Source organism: Cibotium barometz, chromosome 54 (genome assembly GCF_041138505.1).
Source record: "Cibotium barometz isolate CiBa-2024 chromosome 54, ASM4113850v1, whole genome shotgun sequence".
Classification (NCBI taxonomy): Eukaryota; Viridiplantae; Streptophyta; class Polypodiopsida; order Cyatheales; family Cibotiaceae; genus Cibotium; species Cibotium barometz.
In genome coordinates, this window is record NC_141099.1 from 11,736,566 (window position 1) to 11,757,650 (window position 21,085).

Here is a 21,085-nt window from a genome sequence, read left to right on the forward strand (position 1 = left end):
TATTAGTAAAAAACTATGAGCAATATTAAAATGATTCCATTATGACACATATGTAAGGAAGGGGAGTTCTTTAAAGAAGGTGCATATTTCACATAAGATGAAGAGTTGAAAATGTACAAGGTTTATTAGTAAAAAACTATGAGCAATATTAAAATGATTCCATTATGACACATATGTAAGGAAGGGGAGTTCTTTAAAGGAGGTGCATATTTCACATAAGATGAAGAGTTGAAAATGTACAAGGTTTATTAGTAAAAAACTATGAGCAATATTAAAATGATTCCATTATGACACATATGTAAGGAAGGGGAGTTCTTTAAAGGAGGTGCATATTTCACATAAGATGAAGAGTTGAAAATGTACAAGGTTTATTAGTAAAAAAACTATGAGCAATATTAAAATGATTCCATTATGACACATATGTAAGGAAGGAGAGTTCTTTAAAGGAGGTGCATATTTCACATGCTTGAATGAGTTTTAAACTCATAAAAATTGAGATATTTCATCTCTCCTCTCTCCTCATTCAAGTCTAGTTCCAAAAAGTTAGCTTATGGTCAAATATTGACCAAACTGATTTAGAAAATTCTAGAATCAGTTTGTTTGGTTAGGAGCTCAATTTTTCCTATAAATAGAAGCCTCCCCCTTGTTGAAAAATATATAGTGATTATGCATCGTTACTCTACTCCACCTAAGCCAAGAACTATGAATTCAATAATAATTCACTAGTTTTTGGAGCTTCCCTCTTTCTTCAATCCCCATTAGTGGCTCCATCAACATACTTAACCAATTGATTGGTTGGGGGCCTCTACCGTGAACAAAGAATCAAGCAATTTGTAAGGTAATTAGTGAATATTGATCTTTTCTATAATTTCTCAAGGTTTCTCTCTTCTCAACCCCTCTCAAGCTTGAGAAGCTTAATTGGTATGGTTTTTTAAATGCTATTGAAGTTAATTGGTGAATAGTAGTGAAGAGTTACATAATTTAATAAACGCTATTGAAGTTAATTTTCATTTATGTTTAAATTCTAATGGTTTTTATGTAATTTCTCTCTCTCACTCAAGAAATGGTCATACTCATGACCCATTCTCAATCCAAATGAAGCTTTTCATAAAGCTTTTCCTTAATCCAAGATTAAGCTATATTTGAGGCCAAATTAATGGTTTTTTTTTCTATGCTTTTAGTTTATGTATATTGATGATTCAATCCATTAGGGATTGATGATCCAATTAGAGACCATTCTAATTATTTCCTTAATAATAAGCTTTATCTCTTAGAAAAATTGAGATTTATCAGTCATAGCAGCCGAGCTATGGTAAAATTTTTATAAAAATTATGCATAATATAATTTTATTCAAAGCATGAAAAGAGGACTTCCTACCATATTCTAGGAATTATCATCCTAGATTAATTGAAAGATATTCATTGTAATCATAGAGAAATTGATATTATGCATAATTGATTTTCATGCATGGAGGTATGCATAAAAATTTATTATTTTAACATAAAAGTGTTACTTTTATCAATTTTCATTTTCATGCATAGAAGTATGCATAAAGGATATTTTTTTAATATTAAAAGTGTTACTTTTATCATTTTTAATTTTCATGCATAGAAGTATACATAAAAGAAAATTTTTATATCAAAAGTGTTACTTTTATCATTTTTAATTTTCATGCATAGAAGTATGCATAAAGGATAATTTTTTTTATATTAAAAGTGTTACTTTTATCATTTTTAATTTTCATGCATAGAAGTATACATAAAGGATAATTTTTTTATTAAAAGTGTTACTTTTATCATTTTCCATTTTCATGCATAGAAGTATGCATAAAGGATAATTTTTTTATATCAAAAGTGTTACTTTTATCATTTTTAATTTTCATGTAAAGAAGTATGCATAAAGGATATTTGTTTTATAGTAAAAGTGTTGCTTTTATCACAATTGAAATTATTGCATAGAGGTATGCATAAAAGATGATTATTATATTGTAAAAATGTTACTTTTGTCATAATTGGTTTTGATGCATAGGGTTATGCATAAAAGAAATTTTTATACTAAAAGTGTGATTTTCATCATAAATAGATTTTATGCATAAATTAGATGCATAAGAGAAATTCTTTTATTCTAAAAGTGTAATTCCTACTAAATTGAATTTATGCATAAGAAGATGCATAAAAGATTGATTTTAATTCAAAAGTGTCTTTCTCATCTAAATTGAATTTATGCATAAGAAGATGCATAAAAGATTGATTTTAATTCAAAAGTGTCATTCTCATCTAAAATGAATTTATGCATAGGAAGATGCATAAAAGATTGAATTTTAATTCAAAGTGTCATTCTCATTTAAAATGAATTTATGCATAGGAAGATGCATAAAAGATTGATTTTTATTTCGAAAGTGTTAGTATCCTTAAATGGAATTTATGCATAAATAAATGTGTAAAGAAATCTTATATCAAATATAAGAATTCTCTTATATTCTATAAATAGAAATGAGATGTGATAGGATGTGATAAGAGGTGTATAAGATGTGATAAGAGGTGATAAGATGCTTATGAAATAAGTTAGGAGGTGATAAGATGAATTAAGATGTGTATGGGATGAGGTAAGAAGTGTATGTGATAGGATAAGATGTATATGGGTTGTGATAGGGCGAGAATGGATGTGATGAAAAAGATTAGATGTGAAGGCATATGGGGTTATATGAATGGGAATGTGAAAATGGATGTATGCATGAGGATGTATATGCATAGATGTGAATGGGGATGTAGATGTGGATGTATAGATGTGAATGGGAATGTGGACGTGGATGTATGAATGTGAAAATGGATGTATGCATGAAGATGTATATGCATAGATGTGAATGTGGATGTAGATGTATGCATGAGGATGTATATGCATAGATGTGAATGTGGATGTAGATGTGGATGTATAGATGTGAATGTGAATGTGGATGTATGCATGAGGATGTATATGCATAGATGTGAATGTGGATGTAGATGTATGCATGAGGATGTATATGCATAGATGTGAATGTGGATGTATAGATGTGAATGTGAATGTGGATGTATGCATGAGGATGTATATGCATAGATGTGAATGTGGATGTAGATGTGGATGTATAGATGTGAATGGGAATGTGGATGTGGATGTATGTGAATGTGGATGTAGATGTGAATGTGGAATGTGGATGTGGATGTATGTATGTATGTATGTGGATGTAGATGTGGATGTATAGATGTGAACGGGAATGTGGATGTGGAGGTATAGATGTGAATGTGGATGTGGATATGGATGTATAGATGTGAATGTGGAATGTGAATGTGGATGTATAGATGTGAATGGAAATGTGGATGAGGATGTATGTATGTATGTGGATGGGAATGGGAATGTGGAATGTGAATGGGAATGTGGATGTAGATGTATGTATGTATGTGGATGTGGATGTATGAAGAGGACGTGATAGTGGATGTATGCATGTGGGTGTGGATGTATGGATGTGGATATGGATGTGTATGTATGAATGTGGATACGGGATGTAGATGTATAAATGAGGATGTGAAAATGGAGGGTAAGCATGTAGATGTGGATGTATGGATGTGAATGTGGATGTGGATGTGGATGTATGGATGTGAATATATGATATGTGATGTGAAGGAATCTGAAGTGAAGAGATGGAAAATGATGTGATTGGATGAGTACATATATAAATGGAATGTGGAATAAGTAATGTGGATTAATGAGGGATAATGTGGAAAAATAAGAGTTAATATAGAAACTGTATTTGTAAACTGTTGTAAATGCTGTTTGTAAATGGCTGTTTTATGTCAAGAATGCTGGGGAAGCATTTTGACCGTCTTGTGATTAAGGTCGTGGAGACCTAACTGATAAAGTTGCAACTGCTGACGGAGAGTCAATGGAGGACGTCTCGCGTAGCAAAGTCGGCCGAGGTCTTGACCAGCCTCGGTTCGATTAAAATGGTGAGCTTCCGGTACGGTGGATGAGGGACCAAGGAAGCGGCCTATGAGTGAAGCGCTAGGTCACCTGCGAAGGATCCTAGAGGGTGCTGACCATACGGTGCTCGGGCTCTGGGTCGCCTAGGATACCCACGCGTGCGTCGAGGAAGATATTGGAACAAGGAGTAAGAGTTGTTTTCTGAAACCGGGCATGGATCTGGTTGATTGACCTTGCTGGTCTTCAATGGATGAGTCCATGGCTCTTTTTATGGATCTGTTGGTTGATCTTGCTGATCTTCAACGAGAGTCCATCTTGATTTTTATAAGTGATTATATTGCCGAGTATTATGGGCTAGGAACTATTGAAAAGGCCCCTGAGTGGACAGGTGGTGAGCGTTCTAGTTGCCAATAATGCCATAGATACTCTGATGAAGGAATGATGGGAAATTATGAATCAACCGGATAAATTGGAAGATTGTGATCAGTGGTACTATGGTTTCATTAAAGGATTGTTTTAAAGTTAGCTGAAGCTAAGAAAAAGGCAATTTCATATTGGGTGTGTAAGTGGTGTGGCTAGTTTTATATTTGCATGAACTTCCGGCTAGGGGACCTTGGAACTCTTTTCCTTGGTACCCGGGACAAAACCTAACCAAATTCCAAATTGGATCCCATCACTACAGTGGTTGGGCGGTTGGCTAACCCATGGGATCGGATGGGGTTAGGCTGGACTGATGGATCCGTAAATCGAGACTCAAATTCTGTTATTACGATAGATAAAGTAAATCCCGGATAGTAATTGTTCTATGGATAGGAATCAACGGCTGTGCCTCTTGATGGGGAAAAAAGCGTTGATCCCGATGATCCAAGTGCAAGTTCTTCCTTGATCCGACCGAGTATCTTTATAGGTGCAGTCGGATCAGCGTGATCAGTAATGATCTTGACTACGTTAGAGTAAAAAGTTATCTTGGTGGAATCGCCCGTGCTTTCCGGGTAAGGGAAGTTTTTCCGGGTTCAGTTTTGGAAAAACCGACGGATTAGTCTCTTGTCCGGATATCCGTGGACGAGGCCCCGAGTGTGGGTCCCTGCCCCGCGCATGAAGTGCTACTTCCGCTGCTAGTACCCCGAATCCGTCGCATGGTGGGGACAGGGATCTCACGATTCTCCCCGAGCCTTCGAGGTATACAGGAGTAAGAATCTCCCTTTCTGATCTTATAATTATTCTCTCTCCAAAATAAAAGAAAGATTCTGTTTAAAAAAGGAAGAACCTTTTCCCTGAATACTTCTCAAGAGTCCCACCTGTTTTAAGGATTCAGAACAATGAGTTCAGAAGTGAGAATCGATGTTTTGGATATCAAGGTTTTGGTCTTCATTCGAGTACGGCCCAAAAGAAGTTCTTTATCTCTTGGGAAGTATAAGAAGTTATCTCCCAGATATTGTGGACCAAAGAAAGTAGGTGATTTAGCTTACGAACTTCTTTTATCTCCTCATCTCAAAGTTCTGAATGCCTTCTATAGAAAAATGTGCCAAACCCAAATCATGGAAAGATGGTAAAACTTCAGTAGCAAGTTACCGTTGGCTTCTAAGTTACGCTAGCTCCTTCCTTTATATAAGTCGTAACTTTTACTTGTCGTTCACAGTAATCATACTCTCATCGATCTCCTTTCTTTCTTAATCTCCTTCATGGCTTGGCAACAAGAATTAGTTTTATCCATAATGATTCCTCACCTTCAAGACGCAAGTGAGTCTGTGAAGAAGGATTTTATAGAACAGTATGAGCGCTCACTTTTTCCTCACTTGGGAACGTCTGTAGCTCAGACCAAATGGCGGACCTATCAAGACATAACTAGGGTAACACCCTGGGGTCAGCAGCACTTTCGTAACAATGTCCGCTTGGCCATGGTTATCGAAGCCTTGGGTTTGGGTCCCCGATACTACTGCGTCATGAGATCAAGACATCTTGGATTTTCTGAGCGGGTCTTCTTACGGGCATGTTTTCTTCCTCATCAGAAGATATGCCTTTACCCCGTTTTTGGTTTGCCTCTCAGAGGTCCTTTTGTTAGAACACCTCATACCACTGAGATAGGCGCGGCAATAACCAACAGAATCATTCCCATAGATGAGTTACCTTATACGTGCGCAGCTTGTGAGTGCTGCTTTTGTGATCATATGATGGACGGGCTTATGGAAGTGTAAAGAGTTCTTCTATCTTTACTGTATATGTTCCAAGAATGAATAAAGTTTAAATCTTGTTCTTGTCTTGACCCTTACTCTCTTTGAGATTTTTTTAATTGGTGATTAATCTTAATTAAAAAATTTCTCTCAGTCTCATATTCGTGCATCTTGCGAAATTACCCCAGTTTGCGAGATGAGGACATCTCGCGTTTTTTAAGTGGGGTAGAATGTAAGATTCCTCCCCCACCCCCTTTTTGATGTCTAGTATCTTCTCCTGTAATCAATCCCTCTTCAGAAATATAAAGACCTTGTTTCTAACTATTTTAACCAGAGAGAGAAAATATTCTAGAGAGAGAATATTTAGATTTTGAATATTTTTGGATAGAAAAATATCTCTTATAATTAAGATGAATTTCCCTGAAACAGAAATTCAAAAAGAATTTTCCAATGTGCAATTGGAATTAATTGGAAATGTGTATAAAGGACCTTAGCCTAAGGGTCTAGATTTTCAAAAATTTTGGATTATGGTCCAATTAAGGTTCCTATGGGCCAATAGCATCAATCCGTGTGTAGGGAGGAGATAAATCCAATTTGTAAAAGAAGATACCCAAAAATGAGTAAATGCTCACATAAGATGAAGAGTTGAAAATGTACAAGGTTTATTAGTAAAAAACTATGAGCAATATTAAAATGATTCCATTATGACACATATGTAAGGAAGGGGAGTTCTTTAAAGAAGGTGCATATTTCACATAAGATGAAGAGTTGAAAATGTACAAGGTTTATTAGTAAAAAACTATGAGCAATATTAAAATGATTCCATTATGACACATATGTAAGGAAGGGGAGTTCTTTAAAGGAGGTGCATATTTCACATAAGATGAAGAGTTGAAAATGTACAAGGTTTATTAGTAAAAAACTATGAGCAATATTAAAATGATTCCATTATAACACATATGTAAGGAAGGGGAGTTCTTTAAAGGAGGTGCATATTTCACATAAGATGAAGAGTTGAAAATGTACAAGGTTTATTAGTAAAAAAACTATGAGCAATATTAAAATGATTCCATTATGACACATATGTAAGGAAGGAGAGTTCTTTAAAGGAGGTGCATATTTCACATGCTTGAATGAGTTTTAAACTCATAAAAATTGAGATATTTCATCTCTCCTCTCTCCTCATTCAAGTCTAGTTCCAAAAAGTTAGCTTATGGTCAAATATTGACCAAACTGATTTAGAAAATTCTAGAATCAGTTTGTTTGGTTAGGAGCTCAATTTTTCCTATAAATAGAAGCCTCCCCCTTGTTGAAAAATATATAGTGATTATGCATCGTTACTCTACTCCACCTAAGCCAAGAACTATGAATTCAATAATAATTCACTAGTTTTTGGAGCTTCCCTCTTTCTTCAATCCCCATTAGTGGCTCCATCAACATACTTAACCAATTGATTGGTTGGGAGCCTCTACCGTGAACAAAGAATCAAGCAATTTGTAAGGTAATTAGTGAATATTGATCTTTTCTATAATTTCTCAAGGTTTCTCTCTTCTCAACCCCTCTCAAGCTTGAGAAGCTTAATTGGTATGGTTTTTTAAATGCTATTGAAGTTAATTGGTGAATAGTAGTGAAGAGTTACATAATTTAATAAACGCTATTGAAGTTAATTTTCATTTATGTTTAAATTCTAATGGTTTTTATGTAATTTCTCTCTCTCACTCAAGAAATGGTCATACTCATGACCCATTCTCAATCCAAATGAAGCTTTTCATAAAGCTTTTCCTTAATCCAAGATTAAGCTATGTTTGAGGCCAAATTAATGGTTTTTTTTCTATGCTTTTAGTTTATGTATATTGATGATTCAATCCATTAGGGATTGATGATCCAATTAGAGACCATTCTAATTATTTCCTTAATAATAAGCTTTATCTCTTAGAAAAATTGAGATTTATCAGTCATAGCAGCCGAGCTATGGTAAAATTTTTATAAAAATTATGCATAATATAATTTTATTCAAAGCATGAAAAGAGGACTTCCTACCATATTCTAGGAATTATCATCCTAGATTAATTGAAAGATATTCATTGTAATCATAGAGAAATTGATATTATGCATAATTGATTTTCATGCATGGAGGTATGCATAAAAATTTATTATTTTAACATAAAAGTGTTACTTTTATCAATTTTCATTTTCATGCATAGAAGTATGCATAAAGGATATTTTTTTAATATTAAAAGTGTTACTTTTATCATTTTTAATTTTCATGCATAGAAGTATACATAAAAGAAAATTTTTATATCAAAAGTGTTACTTTTATCATTTTTAATTTTCATGCATAGAAGTATGCATAAAGGATAATTTTTTTTATATTAAAAGTGTTACTTTTATCATTTTTAATTTTCATGCATAGAAGTATACATAAAGGATAATTTTTTTATTAAAAGTGTTACTTTTATCATTTTCCATTTTCATGCATAGAAGTATGCATAAAGGATAATTTTTTTATATCAAAAGTGTTACTTTTATCATTTTTAATTTTCATGTAAAGAAGTATGCATAAAGGATATTTTTTTTATAGTAAAAGTGTTGCTTTTATCACAATTGAAATTATTGCATAGAGGTATGCATAAAAGATGATTATTATATTGTAAAAATGTTACTTTTGTCATAATTGGTTTTGATGCATAGGGTTATGCATAAAAGAAATTTTTATACTAAAAGTGTGATTTTCATCATAAATAGATTTTATGCATAAATTAGATGCATAAGAGAAATTCTTTTATTCTAAAAGTGTAATTCCTACTAAATTGAATTTATGCATAAGAAGATGCATAAAAGATTGATTTTAATTCAAAAGTGTCTTTCTCATCTAAATTGAATTTATGCATAAGAAGATGCATAAAAGATTGATTTTAATTCAAAAGTGTCATTCTCATCTAAAATGAATTTATGCATAGGAAGATGCATAAAAGATTGAATTTTAATTCAAAGTGTCATTCTCATTTAAAATGAATTTATGCATAGGAAGATGCATAAAAGATTGATTTTTATTTCGAAAGTGTTAGTATCCTTAAATGGAATTTATGCATAAATAAATGTGTAAAGAAATCTTATATCAAATATAAGAATTCTCTTATATTCTATAAATAGAAATGAGATGTGATAGGATGTGATAAGAGGTGTATAAGATGTGATAAGAGGTGATAAGATGCTTATGAAATAAGTTAGGAGGTGATAAGATGAATTAAGATGTGTATGGGATGAGGTAAGAAGTGTATGTGATAGGATAAGATGTATTTGGGTTGTGATAGGGCGAGAATGGATGTGATGAAAAAGATTAGATGTGAAGGCATATGGGGTTATATGAATGGGAATGTGAAAATGGATGTATGCATGAGGATGTATATGCATAGATGTGAATGGGGATGTAGATGTGGATGTATAGATGTGAATGGGAATGTGGACGTGGATGTATGAATGTGAAAATGGATGTATGCATGAAGATGTATATGCATAGATGTGAATGTGGATGTAGATGTATGCATGAGGATGTATATGCATAGATGTGAATGTGGATGTAGATGTGGATGTATAGATGTGAATGTGAATGTGGATGTATGCATGAGGATGTATATGCATAGATGTGAATGTGGATGTAGATGTATGCATGAGGATGTATATGCATAGATGTGAATGTGGATGTATAGATGTGAATGTGAATGTGGATGTATGCATGAGGATGTATATGCATAGATGTGAATGTGGATGTAGATGTGGATGTATAGATGTGAATGGGAATGTGGATGTGGATGTATGTGAATGTGGATGTAGATGTGAATGTGGAATGTGGATGTGGATGTATGTATGTATGTATGTGGATGTAGATGTGGATGTATAGATGTGAACGGGAATGTGGATGTGGAGGTATAGATGTGAATGTGGATGTGGATATGGATGTATAGATGTGAATGTGGAATGTGAATGTGGATGTATAGATGTGAATGGAAATGTGGATGAGGATGTATGTATGTATGTGGATGGGAATGGGAATGTGGAATGTGAATGGGAATGTGGATGTAGATGTATGTATGTATGTGGATGTGGATGTATGAAGAGGACGTGATAGTGGATGTATGCATGTGGGTGTGGATGTATGGATGTGGATATGGATGTGTATGTATGAATGTGGATACGGGATGTAGATGTATAAATGAGGATGTGAAAATGGAGGGTAAGCATGTAGATGTGGATGTATGGATGTGAATGTGGATGTGGATGTGGATGTATGGATGTGAATATATGATATGTGATGTGAAGGAATCTGAAGTGAAGAGATGGAAAATGATGTGATTGGATGAGTACATATATAAATGGAATGTGGAATAAGTAATGTGGATTAATGAGGGATAATGTGGAAAAATGAGAGTTAATATAGAAACTGTATTTGTAAACTGTTGTAAATGCTGTTTGTAAATGGCTGTTTTATGTCAAGAATGCTGGGGAAGCATTTTGACCGTCTTGTGATTAAGGTCCTGGAGACCTAACTGATAAAGTTGCAACTGCTGACGGAGAGTCAATGGAGGACGTCTCGCGTAGCAAAGTCGGCCGAGGTCTTGACCAGCCTCGGTTCGATTAAAATGGTGAGCTTCCGGTACGGTGGATGAGGGACCAAGGAAGCGGCCTATGAGTGAAGCGCTAGGTCACCTGCGAAGGATCCTAGAGGGTGCTGACCATACGGTGCTCGGGCTCTGGGTCACCTAGGATACCCACGCGTGCGTCGAGGAAGATATTGGAACAAGGAGTAAGAGTTGTTTTCTGAAACCGGGCATGGATCTGGTTGATTGACCTTGCTGGTCTTCAATGGATGAGTCCATGGCTCTTTTTATGGATCTGTTGGTTGATCTTGCTGATCTTCAACGAGAGTCCATCTTGATTTTTATAAGTGATTATATTGCCGAGTATTATGGGCTAGGAACTATTGAAAAGGCCCCTGAGTGGACAGGTGGTGAGCGTTCTAGTTGCCAATAATGCCATAGATACTCTGATGAAGGAATGATGGGAAATTATGAATCAACCGGATAAATTGGAAGATTGTGATCAGTGGTACTATGGTTTCATTAAAGGATTGTTTTTTCTTAGCTGAAGCTAAGAAAAAGGCAATTTCATATTGGGTGTGTAAGTGGTGTGGCTAGTTTTATATTTGCATGAACTTCCAGCTAGGGGGCCTTGGAACTCTTTTCCTTGGTACCCGGGACAAAACCTAACCAAATTCCAAATTGGATCCCATCACTACAGTGGTTGGGCGGTTGGCTAACCCATGGGATCGGATGGGGTTAGGCTGGACTGATGGATCCGTAAATCGAGACTCAAATTCTGTTATTACGATAGATAAAGTAAATCCCGGATAGTAATTGTTCTATGGATAGGAATCAACGGCTGTGCCTCTTGATGGGGAAAAAAGCGTTGATCCCGATGATCCAAGTGCAAGTTCTTCCTTGATCCGACCGAGTATCTTTATAGGTGCAGTCGGATCAGCGTGATCAGTAATGATCTTGACTACGTTAGAGTAAAAAGTTATCTTGGTGGAATCGCCCGTGCTTTCCGGGTAAGGGAAGTTTTTCCGGGTTCGGTTTTGGAAAAACTGACGGATTAGTCTCTTGTCCGGATATCCGTGGACGAGGCCCCGAGTGTGGGTCCCTGCCCCGCGCATGAAGTGCTACTTCCACTGCTAGTACCCCGAATCCGTCGCATGGTGGGGACAGGGATCTCACACTCGGACTCCTTGTTCATTGCTCCAAAAAGCTCGGCAAAAAAAGCTCGCAAAAAAAAATCCCCCGTGTCAAATCCATTGCTCAATGAAGCAAAGGAGAAAATCATGCAGGACAAATTCTTTGCCCTATTGCTACCCCTCTGATGCAGGAAAGCAAGACTCCTCAAGAAATGAGTCAAGTTCTTGGGTACAAATTGGATGAAGGATGCATGTATTATAATAATCGGCTATGTATCCCCAATGATGAGGGAAGGGAAGAACTCTGAGTGAAGCCCATGATAGCTTGATAGTAGCTGGACATCCAAGGTTTATAAAAACCTATATGTTTGTGAAGAAAAGCTTCTTCTGGTGGCCAGGACTCAAAAAGGATGTACTTGATCATGTGCAAAAATGCTTGATGTGCTAAAGAGTCAAGGCAAAGAGAGTCAAGATGCCAGGGAAACTGCAACCTCTAGACATTCCACAGATGAAGTGGGAATGCATCAGTATGGACTTTGTCACTAGATTACGTTCAATAGTGCAATCAGGTTACAACTCCATTTTTGTGGTAGTTGACAGGCTGACCAAAGTTTTTCATCTAATTCCAGTGAAAGAAACATACTCTTTGCAGTGGATGTTGCCAGAGTTTTCCTTAAGGAGATCTTCAGATAGCATGGTTTACCTAGGAGGATAGTAAGTGACTGAGATCCCAAATTCACATTGAAATTTTAGACTGCGTTCTTTGAAGCAGTAGGAACTTTCTTGGATCTCAGCATAGCCTATCACCCCAAAACAGAGGGCCAGACGGAAAGGGTGAACCAAGTAATTGAAGATATCCCCTTCGGTCATGCTGTAGCAGGGAACCCAAGAAGTGGTTAAGTCATCTGCATTTAATCGAATTTGCTTACAATGCTTCTTATCATGAGAGCATTAGGATGAGTCCTTTCAAAGCTTTGTATGGATAAGATTGCCTTACACCATTGACTTGGCCTGATCCATTGATCAAAGTCGAAATGTCCAGACAAATGCTTGATGACATGCATGCCACTGATCATGGCATCGCTGAGAGTTTCTCCCAAGCTTGAGTTGTAGACACTTTTGGTCTTCAAGTCCTTTGCTACACATAAACAAGTTTACTTCATAAAAGAATCTTTCTTGATGAGACAAAAGAAAGTCACAAAATTTCCATTCTAAAATCTGTTCCAATACAATACTAGAAATCCTCATCTAAGACTTTCATAGGCCACAACATGGCCCTCATGGTACAACACTGCTCCAATGCAATCTTCTTTTGACAAACTTCTTGGCAGGATGTCAATCTGATGATCTTCTGGTCTCGTTAGCTTCTTGCTCTAGTAGGCTGGAACAATTTGCAACCAAGTGTCCCTTCTTTCCACATTGGAAACACTTCGCTTCTTTGGCATATTCCTCAAGTTGCTTGAGGGACAACCTTCTTCGAAAGAGTGGGGGTTTGTCCCCACTCCCATCCTTCTTTTCTTGAGACTCAGCTCTTGATGGGGATCGGTCTTTGAACTAAATGTCAGGCATACCAAGGGCCTCAACCACTTTCTCTTTTCCTTTACGTGATGTAGTAATCACATTTGCAGGACTGGTATTATGACGCAGCCTGCCACTCCATGGTCTATCAACAGACCCACTAGATGAGGACTCTCCTGGTTCACTCAAAGACTGTGATTGCTGACTTGCATTCTGTGCAACCACACTTCCACTCACATCAGCCCCAACAGCTTCTTTTTCAGCAGCATACCAGCTGCTCATCTCATCAAAAACAACATCCCAACTTACCCTCAACTCACGTGTAGCAGGGTTATAACACCTGTATCCCTTTTGCTCAAGGGAATATCCAATAAACACACATTTTTCTGCTTTTGGATCCAGCTTAGTTCTTAGCTCATCTGGCACATGCACATATACATGCTCTCTGCTATCGCGTGTAATAAATCATGTATATCTGTGTCTAAAACATAGTGTTTACGTGTATATACACGCTCTCTTAAATGCGTTTATGAACTCATTAGTATACACACGAATTTAGATACCCATATACACATGCCCAATATTACTCATATACATACATTACCATACACGCGCCCGTAACTTATCGCATGTATCGAACACGTGTATGGAAGCATTGTCTTGTAGTGTTCCTATGGACCAATTGGATTAATCCAAGTGTGGGGATGAGATAAATCCAAAGAATAAAAGAAAATACCCAAAAATGAGTAAATGCTCACATAAGATGAAGAGTTGACTAAGTATAAGGTTTATTAGTTAAAAACTATGAGATATTACTAAAAAAATGAGTTTTTTTGGTATAATGATACATTTTTGACACCTTGGTAAGGAGGGGGGAGACTTTAAGAGGCTCCTATTTTACACATGTGGATGAGTTTCAAATTGATAAAATTTATGATATTTTTATCTCTCCTCTCTCCTAGATCAAACCAAATAAAAAAGGGAGCCAAACTGATCCAAATCTTGTCCAAACTCAGCCAAACTGAAGCTGGAAAATTCTAGAACTTAGTTGGACTCATTTAGTGGCCTCCCTCACCTATAAATAGATCCTCATTATTTTGTATTTTCATCTGTGAACTATACCATGCTAGTATTACATTAAAATAATGATAATAGATGTGGATGTGATGTGATGTAAATGGATGTGGATGTGGATGTGATAAGATGTGATGTGATGTAAATGGAAGTTGATGTGGATGCGATAAGATGTGATGTAATGTAAATCGATGTGGATGCGGATGTGGAATGAGATGTGATGTGATGTAAAGGGGCTGTGAATGACGTGATGTGATGTAAAGGGATGTGGGTGTGATGTGATGTAAAAAAGGGATGTGGATGTGGATGTGAATGTGATGAGATATGAAGTGATAGATGTGAATGTGAATGAATGGATGGATGTGAATAGTTGTGCATGTGAATGATTGGATGGATGTGGATGAATGAGATGGGATGTGTATGAATGAGATATGATGTGGATAGATATGGATGTGATGTAATGTGGATAGAATGTATGTGATGGGATGGTGATGAGAATAAATATAATGGATATAAATGGATGTGATGTGATGGATGAGAATGGATGTGATATAAATGAATGTGATGAATGTGAATGGATGTGATGTGATGGATGTGAAATGGATGTGATGTGATGTGATGTGAATCGAGATAGATGTGATGTGAAATGGATGTGATGTGAATCGAGATGCGATGTGAAATGGATGTGATGTGATGTGATGTGAATCGGGATAGATGTGAATGGATGAGATGTGATGTGATGTTAATTGAGATGTGATGTGAAATGGATGTGATGTGATGTGGATCGGGGTAGATATGAATGGATGAGATGTGATGTGAAATGGATGTGATGAGATGTGGACATGGGTAGATGCGAATGGATGAGATGTGATAAGGATAAATGTGGATAGATGTGATGAGATGGAATATGATGTGATTGGATGAGAATGGATGAAGGACTATGGGAATACATATGATTGGACGTGGATTAAGAAATGTAGATTGATGTGAAACAATGTGGAAAGACCAGAGTTTATTATAGAAACTGTATTTATGACGTGTTTTTAAATGACTGTTTTATGTCAAGAATGTTGGGGAAACATTTTGACCGTCTTGTGAATGAGGTCGTGGAGACCTAAGTGATAAAGTTGCAACCAGCTACTACGATGGAGAGTCAATGGAGGATGTCTCACGTAGCAAGGTCGGCCGAGGTCTTGACTAGCCTCGGTAGACGATCAAGTTTATAACCATGGATGTTTGGCGTTGTGCTACAAACAAAAGTTAACATCTAAGAAAAGAGCAACACATAATAATGCCTTAATGCTAGTATCGAAATACTTAAAGGTTTTACTTACCATTTCATGATTTGACATGTCATATTTGAGTCGGTGAAGGCTTTTTGCACTGCAATAATTTACGGGCATGAAAAAATACTAGTGCCCAAGAGTCACACAAGTAGTGACCTTGCTAAAGTCCTATATGACTTATTTGTAGGTAGATACTTTGTACTTCACATCGTTATTGATTGAGTTTGGAGCACAAAAACCATAAGGAGCATTTGCAATGGCCAAAGTGTGTAAGTACGTGTTGTGACAAAAGTGTCCATGTCTTCAACTCTGCCTTCATGAAAACACCAATGATTTTGAGACTCCTGTACATCATTAGGAATGAAAAGTGTGTGACCAAGAGTGATTTCAATGCTTTGGGGTTGTTGTCTCCTCCTCCTCTCTAGATGACAATGGTAAAGAAATTGCTCAAAGTCAAGAGGGATTTGCTTTTTGGAAACCTGTGGATCTTTGTTTTGAAAAAACCAACAAGCAAGATGTGAGAGGTTAAAAAAAGGTTTGTTAAACAAAGTTGAAAGCAAGATGAACTACTGATTGTGTTACCAAATAACCACATGTACTTCTCCAACACTTGGGGTTTGCTTGAGTCTAGATGGTAGAGCACTACCTCATCCCAATTAGAGCAATTCAACTTTTCAATCACTATTCTGTGCATGTGAAGCATGGTTTTTTGCCTAATAGACAACCAAAGAAATTAGAGGTGATGAAACAAGTAAAACTTCAAAAAAAAAGAGTCAATTTAACAAAAAAACATTTCAAATTCTTCTCCCATTTTCTCTAGAGAGATGATTCCACCCTTCACGCGTGAGAGAACTGCAAAACGATCAATGATTTCTCATGAATTCCTTGCAAATATCTCCACATTGTTATCTTCATTTCTTCGGGAATGGGCTTTGGTGCTTCATCACTTGAGGCACCTTTGCCTTTGGAAGCTATAGGCGACTTGTTGAACTTTTGAATGAAAGTCATTTCCATTCAAAAGTTAGAGTCAATATTATGGTCAAGGGCAAGTACCTTTGCCTCCTCATTTGTTAAACCAGCGTACATTGCCATTTTGTAAGTGTCAACATGCTCATATTTGGTAGTAAGCTCCTGCTTAGCAAGCAAAGAATAAGTGCTTGCTAAGCAGGAGTAAGTGTCAACATGCTCATATTTGGTAGTAAGCTCTTGCTTAGCAAGCAAAGAATAAGTGCCCCCAAGAACCCAATATCTGTAAGACTCAACATTGGCCTTAACCCAAGATTCCTTATTAGGACACTGTTGTCTACCCACTAAAATAAGCAAGGGTAACACAATGGCATTCGACTTATTTTTCATTTTAGACTTTAGATTATGAACATGATGTTCAACAACAACGCAAACCTCTAAGGATCTTCTTCATGTTTGGGGATCCATTGGTGGATGCTCAATCACACTTATGGGCAAAAATATAGGTAAAGGATCCACCATATTATTTTTCTTGACCCTCTCTTTTAAAACATTGAAAAAGCTTGAACCTCTTGTGTCAGAAAAGGGGAAACCAGGACCGGATGGAACAATCTTTGATTCAGGAAGAAACTTAGAGTCCTTTGATTTCCCTGACTTTTTGCTTCATTTCTTGCCTATGATAGGGGTTTGCATCATCAATGGAGAGGGGATGTAATGACAGGGAGAAAGAGAAAGAGAAAGAGAATGCACTCGTAATGGAGTACCACATGCACTCAAGGGAGTACCACCATAGCCATGGAAGCTTGGAGCTCCAAGAAGTATGGTTTGATTAGTCAAAATGATTAGATTTCCCTAATTACAATTTGTTCACTTGTATACTTGCCCACCTTTTCACACTTATTAATGTTGGGTCCCATACTTGCCTGGCCATATCACTGCACATGGGCTTCCCTTATGTTCAAAACCAAGCCCCCTTCATTACAAACCATCCCCACCCAAAGGTTTCATCCTCAAAACCATGTATGGAGAAATGTATGGTTGTTGGGAATCTTCTTGATTTCCCTCATGAATGCGGAAGTACATTTGTTGCAATTCCAAAAGTGTCTCACACAAGAGAACTCCACATAGAGCTGTCCACTTATTTGATGTACATATGGACTAATCTCTATGATATCCATAAGCCATGGAGTCTTGTTGATCTTTGATTGATGAGTGGTGAAGTATACCAATGGCCATGGCTGTCCAATACAGTAAATTTACAGTAATGACACCCTTCATGCCATCATCCCATTCCATGCATATAGCTATCCAAAGACACCATATAGCTGTACCCATTTCATGAAGACTCAAGCGTAATGTAATCCCCTCCCAAGTCATAGGTGACCCACACCAAGTCCCATCAACAATAAGGCTGACTTCCAAAAATTTCTAGTTCGAAAGGAAACCCATCCGCTTCAAATGGCAATGTATAGTATCCACCCGGGTCATATGGAAACCCATCCGCTTCAATTGGAAATGCATAGTATCCACCTGGGTCATATGGAAATGAATCCACATCAAGAATTGTTATCGGGATCAAATGGGTATAAAGCAGCATGGTTGGAAGTGTCATCACCAACCAATGATCCACCATCAAAGTCCACCCGTGAATCACTTCCATAAACCAAAGCATCATCATCCTCATTACCCAAAGCATTTTCCTCATAGATGCCATCATATGGATCACAATCAATCACATTATTACTTTCATTCACACCATCATTTTGTGAATCCACATCATGTGCCACATCTTCATGGTTGGCAATCACATTTTCCTCATGCAATGTAACACCATGAAGTTCTTCATAAGAGTTGTCCCCTTCATCAAGAAGAGTCTCATTGCATTCATCTTTATCCATACAATTCTCCTCAAGAAGAGATCTATGCATTTTCTCTTCATTGTCCCCATCAACACTTGCATCCTCATGGCTGTCCACACTGGTTCATTTTCAGCCATCCATACATGCATTGAAGCCACTTGACATGAATCCTTAGCATCGCCTTCATCACTTGAAGTGTCCCCATGGATTCCAATAAGAGATGTGGACTGAAGTGAACTCCTAGTATAAAGCCCATGTATTGATGAGGTAGACGTGTAGAAGAATTCCACCAACAACATGATCTTATTGAAAGAAATGTCATTGTCAATATCCATGATGCATTGGACCACTTGCCCGAACTCCTTGCCTAATTTTTTCACAAATCCACCTATGCTCTCCTTCTCCTCAATGTTATGTACAAAGAAGGAAAGGTACCAATGTTCCTCGGCATACTTAGACAGTGAATCCACATGTAATAGTGCCATGCATTTTTCCCTAAAACTCCATTGCTCTCAAGTAGCCACAAAGTTTTGCACCTTTTCATAGGCTAGATTCTCCCAATCCCACGCATTACTTGTAGCCACCATTGTCTAGCTTTGCCTCCAAATTTTCATGTCACTTGCTTCACTTTTTCCACCTCATTGCATGGAAATGCACAAAAGTAGGCATCCCAATTGCAAATCCATTCCTTTAGCTGTATATAAGTGACTCCTTCACCATCAAAAGAGAGCAAAGCTTCTAAAAGTGGTTCACCATGCTTTAACCATAAGCTTCCAATAGGGGTAGAAACCATACGATCCACAAATTCATCCTTTGTCAAGGTATTTGGCAACTTGGAGTGTATGACCTCATCATACAACCGTGCGTACCTTTATTTTTCATGATCATTGGAAATTATGGCTATTTCCCTTTTTTTTGCATTAACATGCAATGTTGTTCGGACTATTTTGACTCCATCAAATCTTGCCTATCCTTTTCTTCCTTTCCATAGGGATTTGACAATGATAATCCAACATGAGAAGCATCTTTTAGGCTCATTTGAAGTGCTATTTTCATATTTTGAGTGTTTTTATTGGAAGTTCCCACCTCAAATACAACATTTCCATGTCAACTACTAAGCCCATATGATAATGGATTTGGGAATGATATTTGTGGTTGTGATCAGCCTCTTATCTTATTAAGAGAAGTGTCAATCTTTTTCACACACCTTTGCACTTCATTTATCCCATAACGAAGCTTCTTGAAGCTCTCATTCATAGCATTGAACATTTGCTCCATGAAAACATTTCCATATGATAATGGATTTGGGAATGGATCAGCCTCTTATCTTATTAAGAGAAGTGTCAATCTTTTTCACACACCTTTGCACTTCATTTATCCCATAACGAAGCTTCTTGAAGCTCTCATTCATAGCATTGAACATTTGCTCCATGAAAACATTGCTTTGCCGCATATGCTCACTATTTTGGCTCAAAAGCTCACTGAAGTGAATATCTCTTTGTACATCCTTCATAGCTTCAGTGATAGTAACCTTTAGCATATCCAAAGTAATGTGCTCCAAAGAAACTATGCACTTCCACTTAGTGCCCTGACATGCCCTCATTCACTATGTGATCACTCATGTCAAGTAAAGGCATTCCCTCTTGTTCACGGCGGACACCCATGGTACCAAATTAGGGTTTTTTGGTGCTACCGATGTCCAAATTGAATGATCAAAGGCTTGTTGCATTTGTCTCGATGAGAGAAACACTCCTATCACCCTGAATCACCACTTTGAGCACCCCTATACCTCTTTGTTTTAACTTTATCTGAAAGTCAACTATGTGAGGTTGACTACCCAAACGATACCGAAATTGAGAACTTGTTGGCTCATTTGGAAGCTCTTAGGTATTTCTCTTAAGCTATGTAAACACCTTGAATTCAGTCCGCACTATTTTTTATTGAATTAGGATTTTTCAATCTGACCAAACTAGTCCCTTTGCACCTTGAAATGGTGTCCAAATCAACCACTTGACAGCTTGTTAGATTTGCCTTAAGATGCCCTTTTAAGGCTTCCCAAATACCTTGAGAGATCTTGTCAGTTGGGACTGAATTACACTTTGTATTCACTGCATAGTGACATAGGAAAATCACAAAAATTTGGCCATAATCTCCTTGCAATGCAGACCAAATCTCAATCATAATCCAGTAGCATTTGCCCAATGTCCAATCATGACATAATGTCCCAAGTAATCACCACCAAAATCATACACTTTCCCATGCAATTCTTATGATTTGATCATTACCAAGTGTCCATGGCATGCTCAATCAAGTAATATTTGGCTTCCATAGCCTCGGCATGCTTGCAATGTAGTCGAGTTGTGTGTTGAAGCAGCACTTTATGCTTGCCGATCTCCCGAAAAGCCTTCCCACCCTCATACCTAGTCCGAATCTAGGCACAAGTTGGGGCCAATTCTTCACATCCAATGTACCTAATCCCCCTCCTTTTTGCTTTTCCAAAAGCATTCATGACAATGAGAGTTCAT